We start from the raw sequence: 12,613 nt of genomic DNA, 5'->3' as shown, positions 1-12,613 counted from the left end.
TAGTTACGTGTTTGTGGTAGAGATAGGAGATAATTTTAGCCGATTTCTTGTGATTATTTGCTTCTTTGAGTTGTTTGCGTTAAATTTAACATTATTTGGTGATTAAATTTCGATTAGCTGTTTTTGTTATTTGGAATTATATTTTGTTTTGAATTAGTGATATATGTTAGGAGTTAATTGTTACTTAGGTGCTATCGTTGTGATTATTAGCTTTTCATTTGAGTTGTTTGCATTAAATTTAACATTAGGAGGCTAGGATTTGGTGATTATATTTTGATTAGCTGTTTTTGTTATTTGGAATTATGTTTTTTTTTTTTGTACATTAGTGATATGTTAAGTGTTAATTGTGACCTAGGTGTTAATTATGCGTGACATGTTGAGTAACTCTCAAACAAGTAGGTGCATTATGCTTTAGTTAACTTCCTAATTAGGTATATCAATGGAATCCGGAGCCAAAAGGGTATAAAAATACACGGTATAAACTAAAAAGGGGCGGCCAAAAATTTATATACCAAAAGGGGTATAATGTGGATCAGCCCACGTTATACCCCAATTTTTTTAAAATTTGTCAGGTTCACAAACAGAAAAAAAAAAAAAATTACGTAAAACGTGGAGGGATCCACGTTTTACAAAATATATTTGTAAAACGTGGATCCCTCCACGTTATACGTTTCATTAATTTTTTTCCCACTATTTTACAAATAGTTTGTAAGACGTTGCCTCTATTTAAATCATATTCGGCTATGTTTTTAATAAAAAAATTTTATTGATTTTTTTAATTTTTAAAGCATATAGTTAATTTTAGTGAATAACTCAAATAAATATTTTAACACATGCAATAATTAAATATGTGTTATATATGAGAACATAAATTAAAAATAAAATATAAGTTAAATAAACGTCACACATTAACTAAGTAATAAATGTTAAATTACATGATAACTATTAAACGGCACAAGACATGTTATATATTCTTGGAAGATTACATAAGGAAACAACAATCATACAAGTTAAGAAAAAACATAAAAACCAACAAGCAACAATAACTACTGATTTCTGTTGGGGCAGCGATTCTTGTTATGACCTGTTTGCTTGCACGTACTACACTTTCTAGCCATACGAGCAAGAGCTGTATCCATTTCATTCCTCCTTCTAGTTATAGTCTGCGTTTCTGAAGTTCGCTCGTATTCAGTGTTTGCAATTAAACTGAAGGGAGAAGGTGGCCAATATGCCTCATCACCCAACGGTGAAAAATTTTCACTGTACGTTTGCTTGTAAAACCTGCAACTGTAGTACTTGCTAACATAGTCCTTTGGTTGAATTCCGCGGATATCACAAAATTTAATTGCATGTGAACATGGCATATGGCGTTTCTCCATTTCCCACACGAACACTTTTTCCAGCAGAGACTTTATGGATATTTCCGCCTTTATCTTCGTGTGCAAATGTCAGAATCTCAAAGACCCCTTCAGTTGCATTGTATTGCTGCATGTCAGTATGCTTTAGGGACCTCTCCCAGTATTCATCAAACTTCTTTTCAACAGCGCGCGGCCAAAACTTTTTATCCGCAACCAACAAATCAGGGAGTCCTTCCAAATATCTTGGCCACGCCGACAGCACTCAGAGAGTCCATTAATGATGACCTTGCGAATAAGGCTGCCACACAAACTACGATAGAAAGAACATAAAATTACATGATAATAAAATAAATAAATTACACATAAGCGTAACAATTATATCAAAACGCCATTAACAACCATAATTATGATAAAATACCCGACCATCCGTTAGGTTGTCCAATACATCCCTACATATGGGTAGCACAACACGTGCCTCATTTTCGCGAGCTTTACGATGAGTCCACTTTCGTGCAAGAGGCGTGTGTGGCTGAAGGGCCCTGGGTGGTGGCTGCATCGGTATAATTCGCTCCCAAGCTCAAACCTATATTAAAAATTTAAAATAAATACATAAAAACCTTATAACTACCAAATAGGACAACCAAATAAAATTATATAATTTTAAAGGTCACGTACTACGCAATAAAGAAATGAATCCACACACATCCTTGGCTTTCTTCAACGAAGCGCGGCATAAACAAATATACAAATATGACAATGCAGCCGCTCCCCAAGCTTGTCTACTCATTGCTTTAAGATCACGCATGTCAAACAAATAGTCTAAATTAAGTAAGTCACCGGACTTATCCGAAAATATCGTGCCGCCACAAAGCCATAGCAAGTACAACCTAACCCGCTGTTGCACAATAATTTCTGGGGTCTGATCTGTAATGTCATCTAAGCCTCTAACATATTCAATTAATTTATTTAGTTCTAACCTACTAACACCATTAAAACAATCCAGACCGGGTGCCCAACCAATAAGCTCATGGATTAATTGTTGCCACCCAACAATACCTATATTTCTAGCATTAACATCATTCAAGGGATTACCATCAACAATCATGCCAAACATGATCTCAATATCTTGTAATGTGATGGTTGCCTCACCCGTACGCAGATGAAATGTGTGCGTCTCAGGACGCCATCTCTCTATAAGTGCAGTGATGACCGCCCAATCATATGATACACATCCTACCTCTACTACTCCCCTAAATCCACACACGGGCCAAAGTAGTCAAGGATGCGCGGATGAAAAGGATGACGCTTCACGTGCTTCCAAAATTCGGTATCCGCGCGGCGTGGAAATAGGCATCCGGTCGGTCCTGTCAAGGCACCATCCCACATAGCCTGTAATCGATGCTTCTCCTGGAGTGTTAACACATCATACACTTCTGGCCCCGGATGTACGCATACCCGTGGAAGCTCCATACCTTAGATAAAAAAAAAATTAAAGTCCAGATCAAGCTATTTGGAGTAACTTACTATTAAAAAAAATTATTATTCCAATTTTAGCAGAACAAATATGCACTGGCTAGATAAAGTCGACTTCCATTCGCCTTATTTAGAAACCACTGATAGTGGACCACATTAATGCCTATAAGGTATAGACAAAATAATTATCCACCCACTTAGACTTAGGTCCCATATAATAAAGCATTATCATGACATTTTAAATATCTTTATTTTGGGCTACTGAGGCCTCAATTAAATTTCACTTTTCTGACTATATAAATATCACATTAAAGGTATAACAATCCACAAAAATAATGTTGGACCGTTGATAATGTTAGCCACTTAGGAGTAGATCTTCCTAAAGCTCTTATGTAAATATCTAAGCGCACTAATTTTTAATTGGAGAAAACAAGTATTCAGTTGAGCATTGAAAAGGAAACACATGTATTATCGTATAAGAGTGTCACCAAATCGACCCAAATTTTATATAACAATCCACAAAAATAACAAGAACATAACAACAAATTTCTTCAAAAGTGCTACTAAACAAATCGGACCTTTTATATAATAATGCTTCTAACAATCATATCTTAAGTTCAAATTAAAATAACACAAATAAGACAAATATATATCTTATACGTATTAAAATAACACAAATAAAAAATAACAATTCAGATATATAAGACAAACAAATATTCTACATCTACTAGAAATATATAATTATATGAGCTAGAAAAAATACCTTAATTTAGATAGCAACAAAAGATAAGGATGAACAAGTTGCTCCAAAAATTAGATTGTAACCGCAAGGTTTTAAAAGAAAATAAATGGAGGAGAAGAAAAAGGAGAAGGAGATCAATCTGTAAGTTTAGAAGATGGAGGAAGAGGCGGCGGAGACGATGAAAAATTTAGGGCAACAACTGAATGAGAGTCGGGGAGGGATCCACGTTTTACAAATATATATTTGTATAACGTGGAGGGATCCACGTTTTATGCAATTTTTTTTTTCTGTTTGTGAATCTGACAGATTTTAAAAAAAGTTGGGGTATAACGTGGGCTGATCCACGTTATACCCCTTTTGGTATATAAATTTTTGGCCGCCCCCTTTTAGTTTATACCGTGTATTTTTATACCCTTTTGGCTCCGGACTCTATATCAATGTATAAGCTGTATTTTCTGTTTTCCATTTTTGAAATTTTTTGCGCACGATCTAAGTTTATAGTTATGGAAATTGTCTTTGCTTTAGTTGCGTGTTTGTGGTTGAAAGTGGAGAGATACTTTTGGCTGATTTCTTGTGTTGATTACTTTTAAATTTAACATTAGGAGGCTATGATTTGGTGATTAAATTCGAGTCTGGAGCCAAAATGGCATATTTTTGCAGCCATTAGTCCAAAACAGGCTGCCTTTTTTTTTTTTATACAACGAAATACCCAACAACACTGTTCCTGTGCTTCACTGATAAGTTGCATTTCGCTACAAGTGTAGCGAAATGCAACAAATTTTTTTTTTTTTTTTTTGCATTTCGTGAATTTTAGAACGAAATAGGTTTTTTTTTTTTTTTTTTTTTTTTTTTATATTTCGTGAATTTGAACAAAACTGGTTTAATTTTTTTTTTTTTGGGGTATTTCGTGAATTAATTCATGAAATATAACTATTTTTTTTTTTTGCATTTTGTGAATTAATTCATGAAATATAAATGATTTTTTTTTTTTTTTTTGTATTTCGTGAATAAAAAACGAAATATGGAAAATACAATTTTTTTTTTATTTCATCTAAAAACGAAATTGAAAATATATATATTTTTTTTTTTTATTTGTTCATCTAAAAACGAAATTGGAATATATATATATGTATTTTGCATTTCGTTGGTAGATCAACGAAATAGGATAAAATATTTTTTTTATTTTTGATCTTTACATATATATATATATATATATTTCATTCATATACCAATGAAAATCAATTGATACGTAGACGTTCGGATCGTCATTTTAGGGGTTGAAAAGGTTTAAGTTTTTTTTGTTTGAAAAAACTTAGTATTTGACTATAAGGTTATTTTAGTCAACTTTATATGTGAAAATTAATTCATGAAATTGACATTAACATTACCCCGAGATTTTTTTGAAATCTATTGCGTATCATCATCTTATAAGAAATTGAAAATTTCAAGCCAATTTGGGGAAAAATTGAAATTGAATTTTTTTTATTTTCGCCAAACCGCCTACGGCGTTTGTCCGCGTGAGATCTCGAAAAAATACGAAGTTCAAAAAAAAAAAAAACACGTAAAATATGGAGTTATACAATTTTTTTTTATTTTTCTCCCTATATTTTTTAAATTATATTTATATTCAAAAAAATATATGATTAAAAAATAACACGCTTAAATCAAAATCTTTTTTCCAAACAAAACATATTTCGTTCATTATTATACGTAAAAAAAATAAAATTCTATATAAAATATTGACGTTTCGGAATCTTGACACACGACTAATCATTGGTCAAATATATATATATATATATATATATATATATATCACGAAATGTAAAAGATATTATTTTAAAAAACTATTCAATGCTCGTCTTCGATTGATCAAAATGAACAAAAAAAATAAAATTAAAAATAGCGATTTTTTTTAAAAGGGGGGGGGGGGTTTCGTTATATACCAACGAAATAGAACAAAACATTTTTGGTATATAAACGAAAAAAAAATAAATTATTTTCCTATTTCGTTTTTATATAAATGAAATACAAAAAATATATATATATTCATCCTATTTCATTGGTATATGAATGAAATAAAAAAAAAATACACACACACACACACACACACACACACACACACACACATATATATATATATATATATATATATATATATATATATATATATATATATATATATATTTCTATTTCATTTTTATATAAACGAAATGAAAATAAAATTATATTCCTATTTCGTTTTTATATAAACGAAATGAAAATAAAATTATTTTCCTATTTTTTTATACAAACGAAATAAAAAAATATATAAATTTTTTTTATCCTATTTCGTTTTCTAATACACGAAATGCAAAAAAAAAAATTATAATTTCCTATTTCGTTGGTATATCAACGAAATAAAAAAATATATTTTATCCTATTTCGTTGATCTACCAACGAAATGCAAAATATATATATATATATATATATATATATATATATATATATTCAAATTTCGTTTTTAGATGAACGAAATAAAATTATATTTTCCATATTTCATTTTTTTATTCACGAAATGCAAAAAAAAAAAAAAAACTTAAAAAAAAAAAAAAAACACTTATATTTCGTGAATTAATTCACGAAATACAAAAAAAAAATCAGTTATATTTCGTGAATTAATTCACGAAATAAAAAAAAAAAAAAATCAATTAGTTTCTTTCAAATTCACGAAATATTTAAAAAAAAAAAAAAAAATTTGTTGCATTTCGCTACACTTGTAGCCAAATGCAACTTATTAGTGAGGCACCGAACAGTGTTGTGTGGGTATCCAACGAAATACCCATTGTGGTATAAAAAAAAAAGGCAGCCTATTTTGGGCTAATGGCTGCAAAAAAATGCCATTTTGGCTCCGGACTCGATTAAATTCGATTATCTGTTTTTTGTTATTTCAGATTATATTTTGTGTTTTGAATTAGTGATATGTGAAGTGTGTGACCTAGGTATTAATATATATGTGTGACATGTTGAGTAACTCTTAAACAACAGGTGCATTATGCTTTAGTTAACTTCTTATTAGGTATATGTATGAGCTGTGTTTTCTGCTTTCCATTTCAGAAATTTTTTGTGCACGATCTGAGTTTATTGTTATGGAAATTGTGTTTGCTTAGTTGAGTTTTTTGTGGTAGAGAGTGGAGAGATACTTTTGGCTGATTTCTTGTGTTGATTAGCTTTAAAGTTGAGATGTTTGCGTTAAATTTAACATTAGGAGGCTAGGACTTGGTGATTTAATTTCGATTAGCTGCTTTTTGTTCTTTCGGATTATATTTTTTGTTTTGAATTAGTGATATGTGAAGTATTAATTGTGACCTAGGTGTTAATTATGAGTGACATGTCGTATAACTCTGAAACAAGTAGCCATAGGTGCATTAAGCTTTAGTTAACTTCTATTTATTAGTATATGTGTATGCAGATTTGTCTTATGAACTTAATAGAATTCAGTTCTGTTATGATTTCATAACTGGCACGTATCTGAGTTTGTAGTTATGTAAATTATCTTAGAGTAGCTGTGTGTTAGTGGTTGAAGGTGGAGACATAATTTTGGTTGATGTGGTTGTGATTATTAGCTTTTCATTTGAGTTGTTTGCTTTAAATTTCACATGAGGAGGCTATGATTTGGTGATAAAATTTCGATTAGCTGTTTTTATTATTTGGAGTTGTGTTTTCTTGTAGAACAACAACAACAATATACCTAGTGAAATCCACAAGTGGGGTCTGGGGAGGGTAGAGTGTACACAGACCTTACCCCTACCTTAGGAGGTAGGGAGGTTGTTTTCAAAAGACCCTCGGCTCAAGAAAAAGCATGACAAAAAGGGGTTAGAGAAGAATTGACGAAAGTAAAGAAGCAATGACAAAATACTATAGCTAAGCATTATGAAGAAAAATAACAGTAATTGGAAACTAATACAATAAACGAAGTACAATAGACAACAGTTAGTCGAAATACAAAACAACAAAGAGCAGGGATTAATGGACACGAAACTACCAGAATAACACTGTGACTACTAGTATGAAAGGGTAATTAAGTAGGACAACATACAACTATCTACTAACCTTCTACCCTAATTCGTGTCCTCCATAACCGCCTATTTAAAGTCATGCCCTCGGTTAGTTGCACCTGCGCCATATCCCGTCTAATCACCTCCCCCCAATACTTCTTCGGCCTACCTATACCTCTCCTGAAACCGTCCTTAGCCAACCTCTCACACCTCCGCACAGGGGCATCTGTGCGTATCCTCTGCACATGTCCGGACCACCTCAGTCTTGCTTCCTGCATCTTATCCTCCACCGAGGCCACTCCCACCTTGTCCCAATATCATCGTTCCTAGTCCGATCTCTCCTAGTATGCCCACACATCCATCGCAGCATCCTCATTTCTGCAACTTATGTTTTTCTTGTACGTTAGTAATATATTAAGCGCTAATTGTGACCTAGGTATTTTTTCCCTTTTATATCTGAATGAATAATTAGCAATTATGAGTGACCTGTAACTCTGAAATAAGTAGGTCCATGATGGTTTTGTTAGCTATTATCAGGTATATTTAGTATGTATATGCAAATTTGACTTATGAACATAATAGAATTTATTTTTGTTATGATTTCAGAACCGGCAGAATTGTTTCCTAGATAATATGCATAGTTTTGCTAATTGAGTTGTTGTGGTGTTCGTTGGTTGGTTTAATCACCTCTTTTCAGTCATATAGCTTCCAGGCCATAATTTTAAAAGGAGGCCATAGTTACTGAACTCATAATTAGAAAGGTACTTATGCCAGCATTTAGTCGGCGTTTGGACATGACTCATGAGTTGGGTTGAGATTTGAAAAAAAGTAGTATTTGAATTTGAAGTTGAAAAAGGAAATTTGGAGGTTAAAGTTGTGTTTGGACATGAAAACACTGTTGAAGTTTCGTAAGTGAAAAAACTCTTAAAACCTGTTTTCTAAACTTGCTTCAAGTTCTATATTTCAAGTTTGAAGTTGAAATAATGTGTCAATTTGATAAAGAAAGACTTATATGAAAATAATCTCCAAATATTGTTTCAAATCTTTGAGCCAAAATCTATGCCCAAACAAGCAGAACTTCGGCAGAATTATCTCCTAGCTAATCTGTATAATGTCAGAATTAAGATGCTGTGGTGTTAGTTGATGGATTTAATCACCTTTTTTCTTTCATTTAGCTTCCACCCCATAGTTTGAGAGGGATAAGATAGTTACTGAGCAATTCTTCATGAGACATCTATACTATTCATAAATGCTTATTTGGGAAAGGTATTTATACCAGGATTTGATTGGCGTTCGGACATGAGTTGAGTTGAGATTTGAAATTGAAGTTGAAAAAGCGTATTTGAAAGTTGAAGTTGTGTTTGGACATGAAAACACAGTTGATATTTTGTGAGTGAAAACTTGAAAAACTCCGAAAACCTGTTCTGAAACTTCAAATTCTATATTTCAAAGTATGAAATAGAAATAATGGGCCAATTTGATAAACAAACACTTTTTTGAAATAATCTCCAAATATTATTTCAAATCTCTGAGCCAAAATCTATGGCCAAACGAGCAGAACTTTGGCAGAATTGACTTCTATCTAATCTGTATAATTTCACGATTAAGATGCAGTAATTTTAGTAGGTTGATTTAATCACCTTTTGTCCAGTCACCTGGCTTCCAGGCCATAATTTGAAAGGGTTAAGATAGTTACTGAACAGTTATTTATGTTATTGAGGGGACAACCAGTAGCAGTATTGACCATGAGACATCTAGAGTATGCATAGATGCTTATTTAGGGAAGGTATTTATTCCAGCAGTTAGGACTTACCTGAAACCTAATGTATGTCCTGGTACCTGATTTGCACACTTCCTCGTTTCCCCCCTTCTAATGAACATGTGGATATTCAGTTGATGTTTGAATATTTCTTAAGATTGTCAGAAGCTTGAATCAACTTCAACCTTGAATGCTACTTTCAAAGTTTGTTCAATGCGGCGCCAATTGTAGTTGCTTGTGCGGAACCGCTATGAAATATCAGTGAATCTAGCCTTTTATCCCCTTCTGAATGAGATATGTGGCCTAGAGGGTTGAATAGAAAAGTGGAGTCTCTATTTAGAATGCCGATTTGTGGAAGTATTTTGATTTTAAAGCAGTTGGTATTTTGTTGGTGGTAAGTATATTTCTTGTCTATCCAGTTCAATCCAAGAAAGAGCGGTACCCCTACAAGGAATGATATTGTATTTGTTGCACCCGATGGTGACGAAATTAAGAATAAGAGGCAACTGGACAAGTATCTGATATCTCATCCAGGAGGACCTCCTGCTTCTGAATTTGATTGGGGTACAGGTATATATATATTCTCTATTCTCCCCTTTTTTTGGTGCATATCTGGAATACTTGTCTCCTAGTGAATTGTCTAGTAAATCTTGGGATGATATGCTGCAAATTCATTGTTTGTTTAATATGTTGTTTAAGTTCCTTCTTGATTGGACGAATCCTCCACTTTTTGATTTATTCAGGTGACACTCCTAGACGATCATCTAGATTGGGTGAATAGTCTAAAGCAACTGAGTCACCAGAAAGTGAAACTCCCAGTAAGAGACCAAGGAAATCAAGTTCCAAAAAAGGAGCTAAGGAGGATGCTGGTGAGCAAGAAGCTGAGGGAAGTGATGAACCTGCTTTGCCAGATGCAGATGATCTAGAAGCCCAAGATGCAGAGATTGCCTCTAAGAAGGTTCTCATAGATGGAGAAAACATAAAGGATGACGAGGAGAAGACTAATGATGGCGAGATTGTCCCCGAGGAGCCTCCAACAAGTGAAGATGAGATGGAAATTGTGCAAGAAAAAGAAGAAACACTGGATGAGGGAAACACAGAGAAACCAGAAAATCAAGAAGCTGAAGTGGATAACAGCCTAAAACTGACTACAAACAGCTACCATTGGATGTGGTCTAGGAAAATAAGAACGAGAGTAAACCAGCTGGGACAGACGCCTTAGCCTCATCTCATTCTGCTGAACGCAACAAGGCAACCACAGCTAGCCAAGAAGAAATTACAGAAGAAGCTCCCGCTCCTGCTGCTGATTCACTGAATGTGCTCGAGGAAAATAAGATAGAGATTATTCCAGAGGAAAATAAGATATATATATTATTGTTCTTATCCAGATTTAATCGTGGGTAAAACTGCTAATTTGGTTGTTGTGTTTTGATTTGTCATAGATCTATGTTCAGTGAAGCGAACAAAGAAAATTACGATTAAAGATGAGACGTGCAACGTAGATGATATGATTGAATTTGTGAAATCTTTTTTACCGCGGCATGAGAATTTTTTAACCGTAATGGTTGATCCAAAAGATACAATAGGTGCAGTTAAAGCTTACATCCAAGAGGAAAAAGGGATTCCTTTCAAGAAACAAAATCTTCTTTTGAGTGATGATGGAGGAGGAAATCTAAGTGATGCATATACTCTTGATTCTTTAGGAATCTCTACGTTAATACTGCGATATGCAATGCAAATACCATCTGCTTTGAAAATGCTTATGTTGTCCTTTATTGTCAAAGATCCATGGTCACTGACTCGAACTATGCAAATTGTTATCCATGATGACACTTACAAGAACGTGATTAAATTCCGTGCTGTATCAGAATCGTTGACACCTCGATTTGGACCTGAGGGCACTTTTGATATAACCTAATCGTTGAGCCCGATGATACCATAGCTGCTGTTAAAGCTTACATTCAAGAGCAAATAGGATTTTATTTTAACAAACAGAAGCTTGTGAAAGAGAGCGGCGAGGGTAGTGCAGTTTTAAGAAACGACCAAACTCTTTCTTCTCTAGGAATAAAGAAAGGTTCTAGCTTAATCCTTCGATATACTGGTGTATTCAAAATCCCTTTCAGACATAGGCGTACGGGTTCTATTTTAAAACTTAGTATTAACCCTGGTGACACAGTTGGAGATGGTAAAGCTGCCCTTAAAGAAAAGACGAGGGTTGAAATCAAGTTAGCCTACCGTGGACAAATATTACCCGATGATCAGCGTCTGAATGAACTGTGGCGGATCCTGGAATTGAAGTAAGAGGATAAATATCTTATATGTATGCCAAAAAGTCTATGTTTGGCCTTGAGGTTTAGTGTTACAGTGCTCTTAAATTGTCTTATATTTTGTAGGTTGTCTGAGCTTATATATTGTCTATTATCATGATCTGGTTTGTCTATTAATTTGACAAAAAAAACATTACAAGTTGTTTATGGGATGGATCTGTCAATTTCCCTATTTTAAATAGTTATATAAAAACATTTATTTCTCTGTTCATTCTCATGTCTCTCCAAATATGAGACAAATCATGATTATTTTCATAATTAGTATTCATAGATACTCTTTATTTTCCTTTCATTGTTCAAGAAAACACATGATTCTGCTAAGGGCATCCTTTCCTTCTCAACTCGCTTCATCTTGACCTGATGGCATTCACATTCGTTAGTCGCAAGCTTTGGAAGGTTATTTCTAAGCCCTGATTTCACGTACCTTCGCCTTCATGCCTTGTTAGATGATCTGAATTCTGAGTTTGAGCGAACTTGCTCTTTGATTTGATACCTATGGAGAAGAAGATAACTTTTTCGCCATAAGCCAGAGTAGTCAGGGGGGCTTATAAATACCGCAGCATAAGCCACCCTTTGTTGCATCAGAGGAATTGAAATAAGAGGATTTCAAAAAGAATATCTTATGCCGTTAATAATCTCCAAATATTATTTCAAATCTTTCCAAAATCCATGGCCAAATTAGCAGAACTTTGGCAGAATTGATTTCTATCTAATCTGTATAATTTCACGATTAAGATGCAGTCACCTGGCTTCCAAGCCATAATTTGAAAGGGATAAGATAGCTACTGAACGGTTCTTTATGTTATTGAGGGGACAACCAGTTCCATTATTGAATGCATAGATGCTTATTTAGGAAAGGTATTTATTCCAGCAGTTAGGACTTACCTGAAACCTAATGTATGTCCTGGTACCTGATTTGC

General features: G+C 33.5%; 1 pseudogene; it reads left to right on the top strand.

The window, feature by feature from the left end:
- The window catches only part of LOC132062287 (methyl-CpG-binding domain-containing protein 11-like), a 13,165-nt pseudogene extending 2,395 nt beyond the window's left edge, over nucleotides 1-10,770 (top strand).
- Nucleotides 10,771-12,613: the final 1,843 nt, after the last annotated feature.

The sequence above is a fragment of the Lycium ferocissimum genome, chromosome 7 (assembly GCF_029784015.1).
Source record: "Lycium ferocissimum isolate CSIRO_LF1 chromosome 7, AGI_CSIRO_Lferr_CH_V1, whole genome shotgun sequence".
Lineage (NCBI taxonomy): Eukaryota > Viridiplantae > Streptophyta > Magnoliopsida > Solanales > Solanaceae > Lycium > Lycium ferocissimum.
The sequence above is the reverse complement of the archived record's forward strand: the minus strand, read 5'-3'. Positions and strand labels throughout refer to the sequence as shown.